The sequence below is a fragment of the Chiloscyllium punctatum genome, chromosome 38 (genome assembly GCF_047496795.1).
Source record: "Chiloscyllium punctatum isolate Juve2018m chromosome 38, sChiPun1.3, whole genome shotgun sequence".
NCBI lineage: Eukaryota > Metazoa > Chordata > Chondrichthyes > Orectolobiformes > Hemiscylliidae > Chiloscyllium > Chiloscyllium punctatum.
This window is the reverse complement of record NC_092776.1, coordinates 17,840,344-17,862,275: the sequence shown is the minus strand read 5'-3', so window position 1 is coordinate 17,862,275 and position 21,932 is coordinate 17,840,344.

Here is a 21,932-nt window from a genome sequence, read left to right as displayed (position 1 = left end):
TGATGCATTTTGCCCATGGGGGAATGGTATATAACTTTGACTCCGCAGAAAAGACAAAGGACTTTGTGAAGTCTTTGAATTGAAGGACCTGAGTCGGGGTGGGAGGGGAGGAGATATCATTGCGGACAATGGTTTGAAGTTTTTTTTTATTATTACCACTCTTTCTACTTCTATCTCCCCCTTTCCTTTTTTATATGTACAGTTTTGCTGTAAATTTTAAAATGGAATTATTTTTGATATCGGTCGGTTGGGTATTATCTAGGGCTCCCTTCTTCTTTTAACTTTGTATTGGGGGTGGCTATATCTGTGGTTAAGCTGAGTGGAGGGTGGGGATGGGCATGTATTGTTACCTTTCAGAATGTAAGTAACAGGTTTTTCCTCATTTGTGAATTGCCTGGGGCTAGGGCACAGTCTCAGCTAGAGGGAGTCAAGATAGTAGTAAGGATTGGGAGGAGTGCTCCCTATGGGAAAGGTGCAAGATTTCGAGCGAATTGGGGGTTATTTGGGTGTTTGCTTCATTTAAATGTAGTGTTTTTTTTTAGTTGTTGTTTTTATAGGAATAGTTTTTAGACCTCATAGAATTAATATCTTTGTAACTCGTCACACCTTAGATAAGTGCCCTCCTCTTGGGAAATCACAGACTGCCCTAGATAACCACAGCTAGTGATTCGTTCATTTGGTACACCTGGAATATAAAAAGGAGTCATTCTCCTATTAAAAGAAAGAAGGTCTCATCAAGCCTCAGGAAGGAAAGGGTGGACATTGCCCTGCTGCAGGAGGTGCATCTAACTGATAAGGAACATCTGAAACTGCAGCAGGGGGTTATGACAGGGTATTTTTCTCATTCTTCAGCTGTAAGAGTAGAGGAATGACTATACTGATAGGAAGGAACCTCCCTTTCTACATGGCACAGCAGATTAAGGATGCACATGGACAGTTTAGCATTCTTAAAGCCCTAATACACAGAGAAGAGTACAGCATTTTGATATATATTGTCCCCGTGTGCCCTCTCTTAAATTTCTAATTGATGCAATGGCAAAACTAATTAATCTTGCAGTTTGCCATATGATTATAGGAGGGGATTTTAATCGCCTAATAGATCCAGAGATTGACAGGGTGCCAAAAGGCCTGGCAGGTACGCCTGCACAGTCTAAACAGTTGGTGGACATGTGTGAGGAGTTGACACTAGTGGATGTGTGGAGGCACCTCCACTCTAATGGAAGAGACTTGACATTCTATTCCAATCCACACAAGTGCCATATGCGAACTGACATGTTTTTTATGCCGACTGATGGTCAGAATAGAACATTGGTATGCAAAATTGAGAATATAGCTGTCTTGGATCATGCACCAGTGTATTTAGATGTTAAAATCAAGGGTAATGGAATGGATGCACGTAACTGGCACATGGATCCATTTTTGTTGGGGGAAAGCAAATTTGTTGAATACATTACAAGAGAGTTCTGGGCCTTTTGGGATATCAATTCAGGTACGGCTAGTAATCCGACAATGCTTTGGGAGGCCACTAAGGCATATTTACGAGGTTTGATTATTTCATATTCAATGACTAGAAAGAGGCAGAGGGAGGAGCAGCATCGGATACTGGAGGCCCGGCTGAAGGTAGCTGAGAAAACATATTATAACAGGCTGTCATTGGTTAGGCTGCAGCAGCGCACAGCTCTCCGGGCTGCTCTCAACTCAATGCACACACAAGTAGCTAGAAAAGCGGCCTCCTTTGCCAAACAAAGACTGTTTGTATTTGGAGATAAGCCTGGTAGATATCTGGATTATTTGACTAGGAGGAGAAAAAGCTTCCCAATCTATTATGTCTGTTAGGGCGAAGGCTGGTACGATTACCCATGAGTTGAAGAAGATCAATGTTAGGTTGAGGGAATACTTTGCAGAGCTATTTCAGTCAGGTGGGGGGGTGGGGGGTCGCGGGTGGCAAACATGGTACAAATGGGAATACAGTTATTTTTTGAAAATCTGGACCTCCCCAATATAAGTACAGATCAGGCTTCCATTTTGAATGTGCCCAAAACAGTACAGAAGTGCAGGACAATAAGGCATCTCCAAGGTGGCAAAGCACCAGGGCCAGGTGAATTCCCAACTGAATTCTATAAGGAATTCATAAATATGTTAGTGGAACCACTTCTGGTTCTGGTACAACTATTCTTATATACAGGATTGTCTGCCACCTTCTCTTAGGGAGGCTAATATCTCTCTCATTTTAAAGAAAGGGAAGGACCCTGAAGAATGTACTTCATGTAGACCAATTTCACTGTTGAATGTAGATTTCAAAATTTTCTGCAAAATACTGGCTTTGAGGTTGGAGAAGGTCCTGCTTCGTATTATAAAAGAAGATCAGGCAGGTTTTGTTAAGGACTGTAGCTCCTCCAACAATATCAGGAGAGTACTGAACACAGTACAGGTATGCCAGCAAAGATTGATTCCAGGTTTGGTGGTCTCCCGAGACGCAGAAAAGATGTTTGATCGGATAGAATGGCCATATCTGTTTGACGTTCTAGAGCGCTTTGGTTTGGGAGGATCCTTTGCCAGATGGATAGCAGTACTGTATAAGGATCCTAAGGTGGCAGTCATTACAAACGGTATTAAGTCAGATAGCTTTAATATTGGAAGAGGTGGTTGATAGGGGTGTCCTTTACCACCGCTGTTATTTACCTTGGCAATTGAACCGTTAGCTGAAGCTATCAGGAGGAATCCTGAAATAGTAGCACCAATGGTGGGAATGGGGGAGCATAAGATCACCCTACATGCTGACGACGTCCTTTTATTTTTGGGCAATCCAGAGAAGTCTGTTCCTTGACTGATTCAAACAATTAGTTCATATGGTGGTTTCTCGGGTTACAGGATCAATTTTATAAAATCGGAAGCCATGCCGGTAGGGGGATTAGTGGAGGTGCCTGATCTAAAGGATGGAATGTAATTCCCGTTTAGATGGTCATCAAAAGGCTTTTTCTATTTGGGAACTTTTATTACCCCTTCCTTCCACCAGCTGTATAAAGCTAACTATGTACAATGACTAGAGAGGATTAAATAGGATTCGCAGCGATGGGAGGATTATCATTATCATGGTTGGACCGAATAGCGCTGACTAAAATGAATGTTCTTCCTTGACTGCTGTACCCCATGAGAATGCTCCTGTTGTTGTTACCTTGACAAGAGTTACGGAGGCGCAATGGTTGGCTAGGGTCCTGTATTTGGTGCCATAGGCGTCCTCTAATTAAATTTACTAAATTGCAGCTCCCAAAGGGTGGATCTTCCGGATTTGAAGAAATACCAAATAAGTTCTCTGTTAACATATGTTGGTGACTGGGTATGGGGGAGTTCGAAGTCAATTTGGCTTGATATTGAAGCCTTGCAATCGAGATGTATAATTTATTATTCATGGACGAGATGAAATCCGTGACCCAGCAATGTAAAAGTCCAATTATTTTAAATTCGGTAAAAGCCTGGAGGATAATGAGGGAAAACGAGGGTAATTGGTCTAAGACTTTGCTGTTTACCCTGTTGGTGGGAGTCCAAGGATTTAAACCTGAGGCAATGGACTCCGGCTTTAAGGTATGGGAATATTCTGTCTGGGAGACTTATTCGAAGGGAGGTCCTGATGTCATTTAGTCAGTTAAGTCAGAAATATGGATTGTCTAATAGGCACCTTTTCCGATATTTCCAGATAAGAGACTATATACAGAGGAAGGCCACGCTCCTGGTGCAATGCTGCAAATCAGACGTGGAGAAAAGAATACTTTGGGGTACAGGTGCTCTCTCACTCAGTACTTTATTTCATTTACAGAAAGGTCGCATAGAAGGTGGGGGAGATGGAAGGACTCTGTCAGACGTGGAATCGAGAGTTAGGAGAGGATATTTCATCAGAGGTATGGGAAGACATCTGGGGGAATGTAAGGGAAATCTCAGTATGTACAGAGTGCAGACCATGCAATTGAAGATTTTACACAGGGCTCATATGGTGCCAGAGAGGCTAGCTAAGTTCAAGAGAGGAGTGTCTGCAGGGTGTCCCAAATGTACAATTAGTATAGGCACTCTCCCATACTGCTATTGGTCATGTTGTAAGATCCAGAGATACTGGAGTGCTATAGTAAGGGAGCTGAATCCTGGGGATTGAAATTAACACTGATCCGGTATTGCTTCTTTTGGGGTTGCCAAATCTGTCCTCTCTGGGGGAACCACAGGAAGAGATTGTGTAACATTCTTATCCACTGTGCGAGGAAGAATATTCTAGTGAATTGGAGTCAGAAAAACCACCAGGTCTTATGGGGTGGCATAGGCTGGTGATAGAGCATCTCCCCCAAGACAACATCACAAATATGGTGCACCACAAAATGAAACAGTCTTACAAGACATGGCGGCCCTTTTAAAATTATATTGACGCTGACCTATCAGCGATATTACTTAGGGTCGTGGTATAGCCATGGGAATCAGTATGGGTGCCTGTGGGGCCCCGGGAGAAGGAGACTCGGAGAAAAAGAATACGGGTACTGTAGATGGTGCTCCCAGGGATGGGAGCCTCAGTGAAAGTGTGAAGAGTGAGATTGAATTAAGTAGTGAGATATTATTTAATTTGAATTATTCAAATTTATTTTAAGTTAGTATTTATTTAATATGTTTATAGTTTAGTTTAAGTTTAGCAGATATCTTTGTTCTGGTAGAATAGTAGATCATTTATTAACAATGGTACTGTGTTATGGCTTTTTTGTATTGCCTTTTTTTCTGTTTTAATGGTATTACTCTTTTTTTTGTATATAAATGTTTTGTAAAAGATTTAAAAAGGTTTTTAATAAAAATATTTTTAAAAAAAGGAGTAAAGTTTTAGTTCGTGAATTATAAGTTAACATTTCATATTTTGTTTCCGTATGACTAGAATGGATTTATTTGTAATACAGGGCAATTTCTTGTTAAATACAGAAACTTGGTCACTAGTTTCTGTTAACTTGAGTTCATCAGGCAGGTGATTTAGAGAATTTGACTAATTAAAGTGTTAATTTCTGTGATGATCCCAAGAACAGTGGAAAGCGATTTTCAGAACACATTCTCAAATGGATTGTGACATTGGAGTTCACTTACCATGATGATGTTTAAACCAATAGTTCACAAAGATTCTATATTGATTATTACAAAGTCAAAGTGGTGACAAGCAAGGATCCTGTTGGAAGGTTGGAAGATTGTATTGAATGAATTGGAATTGCTTGACTCAACATTAAAATCGACTTGGCTAAAATAATATTGGCAATCTCCATTGACTCAAAGTAACAGAGATATTAACTTTTCTAACATTACTTGAACTGTTTGCTCAGCTGCAAAAAGCCAACTTGGTTATAAATCTGACCAGATCTGTGGAAGACACAGTTTATGTGGATCACACTCCTTTGATTTCTTTAGAAATATTTTAGGATATAAAATTCTGATTATATCAGAGGACCTTAATTCTCCAACCACATAATTTAACAATTATTCATGTCTGGAAAATGTTGTGGAGGGCATTTCTTAGGGAGCAATATGAAGAACAGAAAATGCTGTGAAGCCATGGGCTTGTGTAAAATATGGTTGCAGCACTAGTCATTTTATTTTTTAATGTAAATGTGTACTACTATTAGTGTGACCACTGTAAAGGTTTGAGTTAGCTTTTGATGAGCAATGAAAATGTCTGAAAGCTACATTTTTATTCTTCTAAGGAGACAGGTGTGGTGTTAGCTGACATAATTCTCCAGAGGCTGGTATTCCAGTACCAAATCACCCTTTATTTACACAGGAACAACCCTTGACTACAGTACTGCCTCATATCACAGTTTCTGAAATCTCCAACACTTAACCCCATTTCAGATGTCAGCCAGGGCTCCCAGATTGAACCAAATTCCCAGCCCAATCAGGGAACTCATATTTTATGACATCAACTTGGCTGACCGCATTACATTCATTACATTAGTTTGTTTCAAATAAATGTGATTTATGAAGATTAATATCATGGATATTAGACATTAGATTTTGAACTGGTGACATATGAATTTCTTCTCTGTATACACGAGGTGGATTTCATAATTAACTTTCTAGAGCCTGGACATTTAAACCAGTATGCATTAGAGAGCTATTCTTAGAGTGATAATAGGATCTTTTTTGTGTTATGAGAGTTTTATAATCAAAAAGAGTAAACATTGAAAAAACATTGACTTGGTATCAGTTAGAAAGCTTTTTGTTTCAGTTCTCAGGTGATCTAGCTGACCTTAACATTAAGTGTATGACCTAGCAGTTTCTCCTGGAGATAAGCGTTAGTTAAGAAAAGCTAAGAAATAGAATACCTCAGTATAAGATATTTATTTTGAATATTCCAGACCAGGAGTGTTTAGAGGGAACTATAGACCAGTGAGCCTGACCTCAATGGTGGGAAAGTTGTTGGAGGGAATCCTGAGGGATAGGATGTACATGTATTTGGAAAGGCAAGGACTGATTTGGGATAGTCAACATGGCTTTGTGCATGGGAAATCATGTCTCACAAACTTGATTGAGTTTTTTGAAGAAGTAACAAACAAAATTGATGACGGCAGAGCAGTAGATGTGATCAACATGGACTTTAGTAACGCGTTCAAGACGGTTCCCCATGGGAGACTGGTTAGCTCTCATGGAATACAGGCAGAATTAGCCATTTGGATACAGAAATGGTGGTGGTGGAGGGTTGTTTTTCAGACTGGAGGCCTGTGACCAGTGGAGTGCCACAAGGATTGGTGCTGGGTCCTCTATTTTTTGTCATTTACATAAATGATTTGGATACGAGCATAAGAGGTACAGTTAGTAAGTTTGCAGATGACACCAAAATTGGATGTGTAATGGACAGCGAAGAGGGTTACCTCAGATTACAACAGGATCTGGACCAGATGGGCCAATGGGCTAAGAAGTGGCAGATGGAGTTTAATTCAGATAAATGCGAGGTGCTGCATTTTAGGAAAGCAAATCTCAGCAGGACTCATACACTCAATGGTAAGGTCCCAGGGAGTGTTGCTGAACAAAGAGACCTTGGAGTGCAGGTTCATAGCTCCTTGAAAGTGGAGTTGCAGGTAGATTTGATCGTGAAGAAGGTGTTTGGTATGCTTTCTTTTATAGGTCAGAGTATTGAGTACAGGAGTTGGGGGGTCATGTTGTGGCTGTACAGGACATTGGTTAGGTCACTGTTGGAATATTGCGTGCAATTCTGGTCTCCTTCCTATCGGAAAGATGTTGTGAAACTTGAAAGGGTTCAGAAAGGATTTACAAGGATGTTGCCAGGGTTGCAGGATTTGAGCTATAGGGAGAGGCTAAACAGGCTGGGGCTGTTTTCCCTGGAGCGTTGGAGGCTGAGGGGTGACCTTATAGAGGTTTACAAAATTATGAGGGGCATGGATAGGATAAATAGACAAAGTATTTTCCCTGTGGTCAGGGAGTCCAGAACTAGAGGGCATAGGTTTAGGGTGAGAGGGGAAAGATATAAAAGAGACCTAAGGGGCAACGTTTTCATACAGGGGGTGGTCCGGGTATGGAATGAGCTGCCAGAGGAACTGGAGGAGGCTGGTACAATTACAACATTTAAAAAGCTTCTGGATGGGTATATGAAAAGGAAGGGTTTGGAGGGATATGGGCCAGGTGCTGGCAGGTGGGACTAGATTGGGTTGGAATAGCCGGTCAGCATTGACAAGTTGGACCAAAGGGTTTGTTTCCATGCTGTACATCTCTATGACTCTATAATCTCAGTCAAGGAAAATGCTGCAAAATACTTAAAAACATGAAATTGAAGAAGCAGTTGACTCTAACCTACAGGCATGATAGGAACGAGAGCTCACTCATTTTTTTGAGTATAGTGAAGTAATGGTGTTGGACAGATAGCATTTTGTTTTACGTGTATGTTGAAATCTTTCAAATTCTGTTGTACCTAAATACCTTGATTTATTCTATTTTATCTTCACTTTTTTCACATAAATGAACTTCTGTTTCATTCTTAAAACTAAATCTACTGCTAAGATCTCTCGTGTTTCACTGAAAGGAAAAGAAAATCAACAAAATATGATCCATCAAGCCAGATTTCAGTTGGGATTTAACTTGTGGAGTAATAACATCAGCTGGGATCAGAAGAATATATGTATGAGTTTTCATCTGTTGTGCAAAAGTCCATTTTCATTTTTGTTTTAGTCTTTAAATGTGGAAGACCAACAAATTTATTTACAGAGCAGTATGAAACAAATGAGGTAAAATCAACTTATGAATTTAGTTACATGTTACAACACAGGGTACATCCCTCTGTTAATTTAAAGCTGACACACAAAGATGCTCATCTCATGCTGTAATCTGTTCAATTTCGGGAAGCAAAGAGCTATCCCAGATTTCACTATTTAATGTAAAAATTAACAATTTTATTCTTTAAGTCCAACAGAGAACATTAAAACCAAAACTATTTACAACTCGTTTCTCTTAAACTTACCTTTTATCTCCCACTCTACAATAGTGGTCTGATAAATGCCCTCTTAAATTTATGGAAAAATCAATTTCAAACCTAGTTATAATTTTCAGATGTTGAAGTTTCTCTGTAGATTTCTCTAGGTTGGTTTCAGTCTTCTGCTGCACACATTTCTTATGGACAGGTCCCTTTCAGAGAGCTATTCCGCTGGCAGTCTTTATTTGTAGGTGTTCTTTGCTGTTCTCCCATAACTGTTCAGTTCTATACCCCAAAACGTTGGATCATTTCATTGGTCTGATGTCATCAAAACATTAAATTCAAATTCTATTGGATCTTGGTCTTGGGGCATAATTTAAACTGATTGGCTGAATTTGAATTTGTTTTTGTACCGTGGCAACACAATACAAGCTATCTCTCTCTCTCTCTTAAAGGTACAGTACACATCTAGACCTTCATAACATACATCAACCTTTTCTTCAGCAGCTCCTAGACTTTATTAATGTAAAGATATGATTACTCAAATATTTAAGTGCATCCCTCACTTCTTTTCTGAATTTATTCTGAGTTACTGCATAAATGCTAGTATTTGTACAGGAGCTCAAAAGCTGAAGCATTGATCCAGCTTGTTGGGCCTTAAATAAAGGATCATTAAAACTCGTGTGATAAAATGTACTTGTGATTCGCACATATAAGAAATAAACAACGTAAGTTGTCCATAACAGTATAAAGCTGCCGGAGATGCTAAAAAGTAAAATGATTGATTTTTTACGATTTGCTATCTCGGGATCATTGTACCTCTCACCATGGTGGCTGCTTCGGAGGCTCCTGCGAGCTTTGCTTGCCACTAAAATATTCTTCACAGTCAGAATATTGAACAATAGAATTAACCCAAATGGGAGCAATGGGGTCAAAATACGATGGAGCCAAGCGAATACTGCCCACATTTCTGAGTTAGAAAATGTTTGTGTCAGGATACAATCCCACTGTACATTATTAATTACATGTCGCGGTCCAACTGCAAAGTACCATGGAATACATTTTAAACAGAATATTACACAAATAACTGTGATAACAATAGCTGCTGTCTCACTAGTACAATATTTTCTTTTCATCTTCTGGCAACAAATGGCAATGAAGCGATCAAAGGTAAAAGCCACTGTTAGCCAAACCGAACAATCTTGACTTGATGCATAAAGAACAACAATAAGGCGACACATTGGTGTTGTGTCAAAGAAAGAACTTTGGAAATAAAAGTAGACAATCTTGTATAATATTACATCTGTGATAATGACCATCAGATCTCCTACTGCCATTGACACCAGGTAATAAGTGATGCACTTGGATAGGCCACATTTTCCACGGGACAGGATTACAATTGCCAACAAGTTAACTGCAAAATAAGAAACAAAAATACATAAATTATTGACCAAATCCACTGTAAAAGCAGGAGTTTTGATGAAGCTGACTTCGATTTCCTCTAGATTGTAATATAGAATGGACAAATCAGAGGAAGCAATTGTGCTGTCCATATGGTAATAGAGCAATTGATCTGAAAAAGAATTATGACTGGAGGATCAAAGTTATTGAGACCTGAAAAGGTCATAGTATAATGTATGGCACAGAAATGAACTATTTTATTTATTAACTCTATACAAGCTTTCAGTGGTGCAATTCAATCAGTACTATTCCACCCACTTTGTCAACATAGCCCTGCAAGTTTCCATTTCCTTCAAGTACCCATGCCATTTTGTTTTGAAACTGTCTTATCATCTCCACATCCACAGATGTGATGCATCCAAAGATCAAGGATCATTTTGGAACTCCAGACTAAAGGTGATGGAGACCAGAAAGGCGTTGTGGAGTTAAATTGCAGGAGAGGCATCAGGAGAGTCAGAGTCAAAGGTAAGGGGTGTTTTTCAGCATTCCAATGCTGAGTCTAATGGCAAATGCCCTGCCAAACTGTAAGAGGCTCCTGGGACACCATGACCAAATACAAGAAGGTGTACTGCGAAGCCTTCTAAAAGCACAAAAATCCCCATTTAGTTTCTGAGCCATGAATAAATGGTACAGTCCAGGATGTTGTGTGTCAATTGGTTAATTAATAGTCTTGTTCATACAGAATGGTGAAAGTTGGGAATCCTGTGTAGGCACTTTCTGTATTAACGCCCCTTCCCTTCCTCTAACTTTACCGGTGTAGGTTTTGTCTTACTATAATGGAATATAAGGAAATAGCAAATGTGTTGGACAGATGTTTTGTGCCAGACTTCACTCTAGAATACTTTTTTTTAAAATTCTCAAAGATACTCGAAAATTATTAAGTGAATGACAGGGAGAAACTTAAAATAATCACTATCACTCAGAAAATGTGCTGAAAAATTATTAGCCATAAAGTTTAAAATAAACCACAGGATCAGGTTACCTGTGACCTTTGGTCGCAGGTTTACCGGGATATTGCCTGGATTGGAGTGCATTAACAATAAGGAGAGGCTGGTCAAACTTAAGATTGTTTTTGCAAGAGCATCAGTGACTGAGGTGAGGGCAACCTGGTGGAAGTATGTCAAATTCTAAGGGACATGAAAATGTTGGATGGTCCAAGTGGAAATGTCAAATACTAGGGACAGTGGTTTAAGGTGAGAGGAGAAATGTTTAAGGGAGATGTGTGAGGAAAACCTTTTACACTGAGGCTTGTAGGTGCCTAGAATGCACTGCCAGGGGAGGTGGTATAAGTAGATAGGTGAGCAAAGTTTGAAGAGATATTTAGACAGATACATAAACAAGCAGGGAATAGAGGGATATGGCCCATGTGTAGGCAGATGGACTTAGTTTAGAATGGCATCATGGTCAGTACAGACATGGAAGGCCAAAGGGCCTGTTGCTGTGCTCTATTGTTCTATGTTCTATCGGTTAGTTATCCTCACATCTGTCATATGGAAGTTAGTGGAATTTATTATTAACTTGGTAATAGTAGGGCACTTGGAAAGTCATAAAGTTATCATGCAGTCAAAATAGCTTTATGGAAGTGAAATAATAATAACTTTCCTGAGATATGTCATACAATCATAGAGATGTATAGCAGGGAAACAGACCCTTCAGTCCAACTCGTCCATACTGAACAGATATCTTAAATTAATCTAGTCCCATTTGCCGGTATTTGGCCTGTATCCTTCTAACCCCTTCCTATTCATGTATCCTTCCAGATGCCTTTTAAATGTTGTAATTGTACCAGCCTTCACCACTTTCTCTGGCAACTTGTTCCATTCTCGCACGATCTTCTGCATGAAAATGTTACCCCTCAGGTCCCTTTTATATCTTTACCCTCTCATTTTAAACCAAGCCTCTAGTTTTGGACACTCCTACCCTGGGACCTTGACTGTTCAACCTATCCAAGCCTCTCGTGATTTTATAAACTTCTATAAGGTCACCCCTCAGCCTCTGACACTCCAGGGAAAACAGACCCAGCCTATTCAGCCTGTCTCGATAGCTCAAACCCTGCAACTCTGGCAACATCCTTGTAAATCTTTTCTGAACCCATTCAAGTTTCACAACATCTTTCATATACTAGGGAGATCAGAATTGCATGCAATATGCCAAAAGTGGCCTAACCAATGTTCTGTACAGCTGCAACATGACCTCCCAGCTCCTATACTCAATGCACTGGCCAATAAAGGCAACTGTACCAAACCATATACTAATCTGGAGGGACAATTCCGAAATTAATATTTTCCATGTGTCTGCTTCTAAGGGACCAACATTTACTCTAACTACTCCTGCTTTTCAGATACCTACTAAAATGGACAATTAAGACCCAAACTTTACTTCCTACCAATTTAGGTTACTCCTCAGTTTTCCAATGTCCTGACAAGTTAGTTTCAACCTAGCCCGACAGCACAAGAAAATCTCCCTGTGGGAGCACCAGCCCCAGATCTTTTAAGGTACAAAACATTCACCTTGTACAGATCCCACCTGTCCTAGAACTGGTCCCAATTCTTCAAATATCTGAAGTCTTCCTTCCCATACATTCCTCCATCGCGGTGTTGAATAAATTTGTCATCCTGTTCTAATGCACACTATCACATGGAAAAGGGATGAACCATGAGATTCCTGCTCTTGAGGTCCCGCTCTTTATTTCCTAACTCACTGAGCCCTGCCTCCAGGGCATCATACATCTTTCTGTTTCCATCATTGGTACCAAAGTGGTCCGTTATTTCCCATCCCCTAGAAGGATGTCCTTCAGCTGCTCTGTGCAATCATGAACCTGGCACCAGGAAGGCAACACGCCATCATGTGGTTGAGGCCGAACCAGTATTTTTTTGAAGATTTAACATAATTTTCTTGCTTCAGTACTCCACTGCTCCTGTTAATAACTTGAGAGATATCGAATGCTCTCTTTAACAGTTTTGTCAAATTGCGCTGCTACATTCAAAGATTTGAGAAAATGCACTCCACTTAAAATAAGTTTATATTGCCTTTCTTATTTTTCTTACAAAATATATCGGTGCACACTTAGATCATAGAACTATACAGCACAGGAACAGGCTCTTTGGCCCACAATAGCGTGCTGAACATGACGACAAATTATACTAATCCCTTCTGCTTGCCCTTGGTCCATAGCCCTCAATTCCTTGCAAATTCATAGGCTTATCTAAAAGTCCCCTAAATGTTCCTGTCTTATGTGCCTCTACCACCTCTAGCAGTGCGTTTCAGACTCCTACCACTCTCTGTGTAAAAATACCTGTCCCTCATATCTCCAATGAACTTTTCTTCTCTCACCTTAAATGAATGCTCCCTAGTATCAGACATTTCAAGTCTGGAAAAAGGATTCTGACTGTCAACCTTATCCATGCATCTCAAAAGTTTATAGCCTTCTATCAAGTCTCCCCTCAGTCTCCGCTGCTCCAGAGAAAACAAACCGAGTTTTTCTAGTCTCTCCTTGTAGCTCATATTCTCTAATCCTGGCAATATCCTGGTAAACCTCTTCTGCACCCTCTCCAAAGCCTCCATATCCTTCCTGTAATGTGCCAACTGTAACTGAATGCAATAATCTAAGTGTGGCCTAACCAAACTCTTATAAATCTGCAACATGACATCCTGACTCTTGTAGTCAATGCCCTCACTGAAAAAGAAAAGCATGCCATATGGCTTCTTTGAGGCCCAATCTACTTGCTTTGTCACTTTCCGGGAACTATGGACTTGACCCCCACGACCCTGTGTCTCTATATTAAACTGTGTATCTGCCATTTTGCTGGACTATGTCTGCATGATGGCTATTTGTTTTCCTCTTTCTTGTTGATAACATTTTAGAGTTTCACATCTAAGATGTTTCTTTTATGTCTCTTTATCGCCATCTTATGAAAATCCATATCTACCATGTCTCCTGTTGCATTCTTATTGTGTACCTCATAATTTCTTCAAGACATTATATTACATTTGTGTCCTTTATACTTGATGAAGCAATACATTTCAAAATGTTTAATAATCTATAGACAAAATATTACTTGAGTTTTGACAACATAAATAGTAAAATCTGATGAAAGAAAGAGTGGAAGTATTTCAATCCAGGGGCTTGGGCACAGTCAGTCAGCCCTGAGGCAGACAGGGTCAGGCTCCTCTCCCATAGGGGGTCAGGAGCCAAATCTTGGACAACCCATCACCTGTCTGCCCTATTAGTGCTGTTGTGGGCTGTGCTCACTGAGAATGGGACAAAGGGAGGGATCAAATTAGATGAAATTTGGTGACACTGATATTAGTGTTGGTGAAGGTCAGGCCGGGGGAAAAATAGTGAGGTGCCCTGATTGAAAGAATGTGCAGTGCAGAGACCATGCAGGGTTCATGGTGTAGGGGATTCAGGTGGATGAGAGAGAAAGAGTGAAGATGTTGCTGCCAACAGTGAGAGTGGTAAAGTTTGAGCCTTGGTGGGGGGTGTGTACAATAGCAGAGATAGACAGGGTGTGAGGTAGCAGAGAGAAGATGGTGGCACTTACATTGGCATTGCACAGATGAACATTGACCTTCATTCTGCACTGATGGATATTCCTCCAGACAACTGAGACTGCACTGACCTGGGTAGTAAGCTTGGAGCAGGTTGGCAGGATCTAATGTTGTGACCTCCTCTGCTGGTACTGGGGGATAAGGACAGCCTCCTTTGCACCACACCATCTAACAGGACCTCCAGATCCTTGTCTACAAAGTGTCCAATTTCCCCTTGTCTGGCATTCTTGGGCAAATGTCACCACCACGCTGGGCAGCTCCACATTGACAGTGTCTGTCCAGGTGTCAAAGATAATGCTCATGCCAGGGACTCTGGAATAGCTCAGCCTAGGGGTATGGGTGGGTTACGCTTCGGCGGGGCGGTGTGGAGTTGTTGGGCCGAAGGGCCTGTTTCTACACTGTAAGTAATCTAATCGCATCTAATCTATCTTGGCACACCTTGAGTGTGAGAATTAGACTAGCATTGGATGAGATAGTGCAAGAAAAGCTGATAAGCGCCACAGTGAGATACTCGTCATGAAGCTGAACAAAAATGTCACTTAGCCAAAAGAAGATTCAGCCTGATAAGCGAATCACTCCTTACATTTTTGGTTGTTCTCTATTTTTCTCTTTAACAATTGAACTTGATTTTTGTTTCATCTCCTGCTGCATTTTAGAATCATAACAACAGTGTTAATTCTACAAAGTTCATAAATCCAATTCAACTATGATACTGATCTAAAGGGTTTCATCAAAATGTGCAGTATTTCTGCATCAGAACTATGTACATTTCATCAAGATAGCACACACACAACAGCAGTACTCTAATCACATGTTCACATCACATTAGTGTTCTAATGACTTGCCTGGAATACCAAAAGCAGAAAGAACAGGATAGTAAATGAGGTCCAAAGGATGAATGAGTTCTTGGCGATGCATCTTGGGTGAACAATAATTATAGCTCCACCTGACTGGACATAATACTCAGAAATTTAACAGCTCTATTTATATTCAGTTGAAACCTCCAGTGAGATCATTAGGCTGCCACATCATTTAACTTAGTTACAGATAATTGAACAAATTAAAAACAGGTTTTGTTTGAGTTAAATGAAATGGATATTTTAAAACCTTAATTTCAAACCATCCAAGTTACTAAATGTTGTTCCCAATGTGTTTTCTTTAGTAAAAGAATAAAGAAATGTAATACTTTTAGACAACCTGGTTTAATATTCAGTTCTTTTTTGACATGTAAATGTAAGAGTGGAATATTCCACATTCAAGTCCCTAGTTTTAGCTGAAATCCAATCCTGATTTAGACATATGAAACGTTACTTTCAATATTCATTTGTTTCAAAAACAGGACCTTTTCAGAATCAGATTTTTGTAGATTCAGCTCTCATTCTGATGTTTGTAAAGTGGCATTGCACTGAGGGAACACTGTGCTTTCAAAAGAGCAGTACCAAGTGGGCCTTTCACTGTTGGTGGGTCAATACTGAGTGAGCACTGCACTGTTGGAGTGCTGCAGAAGCACAAAGAGGGAGAGGCATTTTCAGATCATCAGTATTAAGGGAATGCTGCACTCGTAAAGTGCTACACATTCAATGTGTCAGTACAGAGGGTGTGCTATACTACAGGAATATCTGCTCTGTCGAAGTAATGAGGGAGTTCTGCACTGTTGAAGGATGAGCACCAAGCGTGTGCTGCACTTTTAGAGGGACAGGTACACAGGCATTGCTGCACTGTTGGATAGTCTGTTTTGTGATGGGGGTGATTGTTGGTGCTGGAGGAGTAATAGACCGTTTGGGGGCCAGTACCTGGAAATTTTATGTTGAGGCAGCATCAAATTCTCAGAAGAGCAATAGTGAGGGAGAGCCCCACTTCAAGAGGAGCAGCACTCAATGAGAAAAAGTAAAGGTCATCTCGGTGGAGAGAGATGACTGGTAGAGATTTAACCTACGGGTCACCACACCTTTACTGAGGGGAGAGTCCTTCATGGTAACTCAAGCCAGTGCAGGAAGTGAACCCATAATGTGCCATCACATTGCATTGCAAACTGGCTAGCTAACTGACCCCCACTACTGAAAATAAGGAATTGTTGTCCTGAACAGAGCATTACTGAGGAAGGATTGTGTAATGCAAAGGTAAGCACAGAGATGGTGCTGCATTGTTGGATGGTTAGTGTTGAGGAAGGGCTACACTATTGGAATGTCATGACTGTAAGGACCATGTCATTTTATTTTTATGTTCTTTATTAAAATTGTGAACTTAAATCAAAAGAACTTTTAAAATCATTGCTTTCAAAAGATGTTTTGAAAACTAACCTGATATCTATGGTAAGCATGACGAATAGCTGTTTGAAAAAGCAGGAATAGGAGAGGTTACAGGTGAATAGGAGCTGTGGGATTCTGTACAGATGCAGCTGGGTGGCAACAAAAATGTTGATTGGTCTGTGGACTAGTGACCTGTTGTCCATAATATTAACCTTTTGCCTGTTTGAATGATTGGTTGTCAGGTAACTGAACAGCTTGAAGTTTGAAACAAGTTACAGAGAAGTGTTTTAGTAGAGTCATTGAGATGTACAGCATGGAAACAGATCCTTCGGTCTAACTTGTCCATGCTGACCAGATATCCCAACACAATCTAGTCCCACCTGCCAGCACCCGGCCCATATCCCTCCAAACCCTTCCTATTCATATACCCATCCAGATACCTTTTAAATGTTGCAATTGTACCAGTCTCCACCACATCCTCTAGCAGCTCATTCCATACAGGTACCACCCTCTGTGTGAAAACGTTGCTCCTTAGGTCTCTTTTATATCTTTCCCCTCTCACCCTAAACCTATGTCCTCCAGTTCTGGAACCCCAACCCCAGGGAAAAGACTTTGTCCATTTATCCTATCTATGCCCCTCATAATTTTGTAACCTCTACAAGGTCACCCCTCAGCCTCCAACGCTCCAGGGAAAACAGCCCCAGCCTGTTCAGCCTCTCCCTATAGATCAAATCCTCCAATGCTGGCAACATCCTTGTAAATCTTTTCTGAACCCTTTCAAGTTTCACAACATCTTTCCGATAGGAAGGAGACCAGAATTGCACGCAATATTCCAACAGTGACCTAACCAATGTCCTGTATAGCCACAACATGACCCCCCAACTCCTGTACTCAATACTCTGACCAATAAAGGAAAGCATACCAAACACCTTCTTCACTATCCTATCTACCTGCAACTCCACTTTCAAGGAGCTATGAACCTGCACTCTAAGGTCTCTTTGTTCAGCAACACTCCTTGGGACCTTACCATTAAGTGTATGAGTCCTGCTAAGATTTGCTTTCCTAAAATGCAGCACCTCGCATCTATCTGAATTAAACTCCATCTGCCACTTCTCAGCCCATTGGCCCATCTGGTCCAGATCCTGTTGTAATCTGAGGTAACCCTCTTTGCTGTCCACTACACCTCCAATTTTGGTGTCATCTGCAAACTTACTAACTGTACCTCTTATGCTCGTATCCAAATCATTTATGTAAATGACAAAAAGTAGAGGACCCAGCACCGATCCTTGTGGCACTCCACTGGTCACAGGCCTCCAGTCTGAAAAACAACCCTCCACCACCACCCTCCGTCTTCTACCTTTGAGCCAGTTCTGTATCCAAATGGCTAGTTCTCCCTGTATTCTGTGAGATCTAACATTGCTAATCAGTCTCCCATAGGGAACCTTGTCGAATGCCTCACTGAAGTCCATATAGATCACATCTACCACTCTGCCCTCATCAATTTTCTTTGTTACTTCTTCAAAAAACTCAATCAAGTTTGTGAGACATGATTTCCCATGCACATAGCCATGTTGATGATCCCTAATCAGTCCTTGCCTTTCCAAATACATGTACATCCTGTCCCTCAGGATTCCCTCCAATAACTTGCCCACCACTGAGGTCAGGCTCACCGGTCTATAGTTCCCTGGCTTGTCTTTACCACCCTTCTTAAACAGTGGCACCACGGTTGCCAACCTCCAGTCTTCCGGCTCCTCACCTGTGACTATCAATGATACCAATATCTCAGCAAGAGGCCCAGCAATCACTACTCTAGCTTCCCACAGAGTTCTCGGGTACACCTCATCAGGTCCTGGGGATTTATCCACTTTTAACCGTTTCAAGACATCCAGCACTTCCTCCTCTGTAATCTGAACATTTTGCAAGATGTCACTATTTCCCTACAGTCTATATCTTCCATATCCTTTTCCACAGTAAATACTGATGCAAAATATTCATTTAGTATCTCCCCCATTTTCTGTGGCTCCACACAAAGGCTGCCTTGCTGATCTTTGAGGGGCCCTATTCTCTCCCTAGTTATCCTTTTGTCCTTAATATATTTGCAAAAACCCTTTGGATTCTCCTTAATTCAATTTGCCAAAGCTATCTCATGTCCCCGTTTTGCCCTCCTGATTTCCCTCTTAAGTATACTCATATTTCCTTTATACCCTTCTAAGGATTCACTCGATCTATCCTGTCTATACCTGACATATGCTTCCTTCTTTTTCTTAATGAAACCCTCAATTTCTTTAGTCATCCAGTATTCCCTATACCTACCAGCCTTCCCTTTCACCCTGACAGGAATATACTTTCTCTGTATTCTCGTTATCTCATTTCTGAAGGCTTCCCATTTTCCAGCCGTCCCTTTACCTGCGAACATCTGCCTCTAATCAGCTTTTGAAAGTTCTTGCCTAATACCGTCAAAATTGGCCTTTCTCCAATTTAGAACTTCACCTTTTAGATCTGGTCTATCCTTTTCCATCACTATTTTAAAACAAATAGAATTATGATCACTGGCCCCATAGTGCTCCCCCGCTGACACCTCAGTCACCTGCCCAGCCTTATTTCCCAAGAGTAGGTCAAGTTTTGCACCTTCTCTAGTAGGTAGATCCACACACTGAATCAGAAAATTGTCTTGTACGCACTTAAGAAATTCCTCTCCACCTAAACCTTTAACACTATGGCAGTTCCAGTCAATATTTGGAAAGTTAAAATCCCCTCCCATAACCACCCTATTATTCTTACAGATAACTGAGATCTCCTTACAACTTTGTTTCTCAATTTCCCTCTGGCTATTAGGAGGTCTATAATACAATCCCAATAAGGTGATCATCCCTTTCTTATTTCTCAGTTACATCCATATAACTTCCTGAGATGTATTTCCGGGAATATCCACCCTCAGCACAGCTGTAATGCTATCCCTTATCAAAAATGCCACGCCCCCTCCTCTCTTGCCTCCCTTTCTGTCCTTCCTGTAGCATTTGTATCCTGGAACATTAAGCTGCCAGTCCTGTCCATCCCTGAGCCATGCTCTGTAATTGCTATGATATCCCAGTCCCATGTTCCTAACCATGCCCTGAGTTCATCTGCCTTCCCTGTTAGGCCCCTTGCATTGAAATAAATGCAGTTTAATTGATTAGTCCTACCTTGTCCCTGCCTGCCCTGACTGTTAATCTCCAAGTTGTGCCTCTTGAAAACCAGTGGAAGCATACGAAAAAGGAAAGCTCGGAAGAAACTTTCAGATCAACGAGAATTACCTCAACTGAACATGGGGAAAAATCTACTGAACTGTCTTTCCAGGTTCTCCCCTGTCCCTGTGATTCTTCCCTGTCTTCCCTGTCTATCTGTATATGTGTAAGGAGATGTTTATAGAGGAATTTGAGATTTAATTAGTAGTGTCATACGTTAACAGTATACAACTGTTCATCTGCAGCTCAGTCTAATTACTTGTAGTAAGTTGTGACCCTTGTTAAATATGGAAACCTGGTCCATGCATTCTATCAACCTGGGTCTGAAAATCAGGTCATCATTGAATACAGATATTTTCTGTGCATGTTTAGACTTCAATGGGGAATGGAAGGACTACCAACATTCAGAACATTGTTCATAATTACAAGTTCCTACTTCCAAGAGACTGAGAAAGAAAACTAGAAGAAAAGCATACTGTATAAATTGCAGGCGTGTTTAAAACAAGGAATTGATGAAAAATTTTACTGCTAAAAACAGTCTCAATGAAGCCATCTTGTAATGCATTTTAAAATTGTTTTCAAAATGTTGAGATTTTATTGGGCATCATTTAAAAACAGATGACAGTAGCCAACCTGCTGCCAAACATTTAAAATGCTTTAAATTTTGACTTTATTTCCATTATGTCAGATCTGTGTGGGAAAAAGAAGTGCCTTGAAACAAATTTTCATGCAGCAAATGGTAACAAAGCATTTACTTTAAAATCTTTAGCTTTTCTGATGATTCTGCGAGTAACTGATTCCTAACCATGTTCCTAACCATGCCCTGAGTTCATCTGCCTTCCCTGTTAGGCCCCTTTCATTGAAATAAATGCAGTTTAATTGATTAGTCCTACCTTGCCCCTGCCTGCCCTGACTGTTAATCTGCAGGTTGTGCCTCTTGAAAACCAGTGGAAGCATACGATTTCCAGTGCACTACTCCAGTAAGGTGCCACAATACTGAGGGAGTGATGCACTGATACAGGAACAATAATGAGGGTTTCCCAAAGTTTCAGAGGGGAATCACTGAGAAGTGCAACACTGTCAGCAGTTTGGTAATCAGTTTATGCACTAATGCTTGATAATCTATACCTGGACCTGGGACAGGGGTGCACATTGGAGTTGAATAACTGAAACCTGGAGTTCTAGAGGAACAACTGTGCTCATGTTGAGGGTGGGGTCACTGCATGTGGGTCGGGGCAAGGGTTCAAAGTTTAGGGGTTAGGGGTCAGGAGCCAAATGTAGGGCCAGAGCCAGCATCAGCACCAGGGTTCATGATTTCTGTCCCTGGTGCTGCTTGTGGTGTGTGGGGTCTGCACTATTGAAGGACTAGTACTGAGTGCAACACTGCTGGGAGGTCAGCACTGAGGAAGTGCTGGGCTATCAGAAGCATAGTAATGATAGAGAGATCTACCACCTATGATTGAATTAATGTTGAATTATGTGCTCCATCTGAACAATCTCATATTTTTAATCTTAAATTTCTCGAAACAAAACTAAAGAATTGTGGTCAGTGTAGATGAATGTTTCTTTTCGACTGTGATGGGCATTCTTCAAAATGTCAAAGAGCCAATAATCATCCTGAACCTCCATTTCCACTATAAAACCCTTCTTCTGATGTTGGTTTACTTTTTCAAAAATGCTCCACTAAGTTGTCTATTCATTTCCTTTGTGACGCTATGTGCCTTTAAGGGGGATTTGTTCTGTGCTATTTCTCTTCCAGAGGTGTTGACAGTGGTGATGGAATGTCTGTTTCAGAACATTCAGAAGCAATGGATAAACAGCTTTGAGTGTTTTTTTTCAATTGGATGAGAAAAGCATGAGTGGGTGGAGTCAGGTTCACACAGACCCAGGCTTTTAGTTTTGTTTTTAGATGAGATTGAAGCTGCTAGATACAGCTCTCTCTGCTGCAGCTATAAGTTTGAGTACTTTTTCTGCTGCTAGATAGTTTATTTCAGTGTTCCTCTCTGCCAGGCTGGA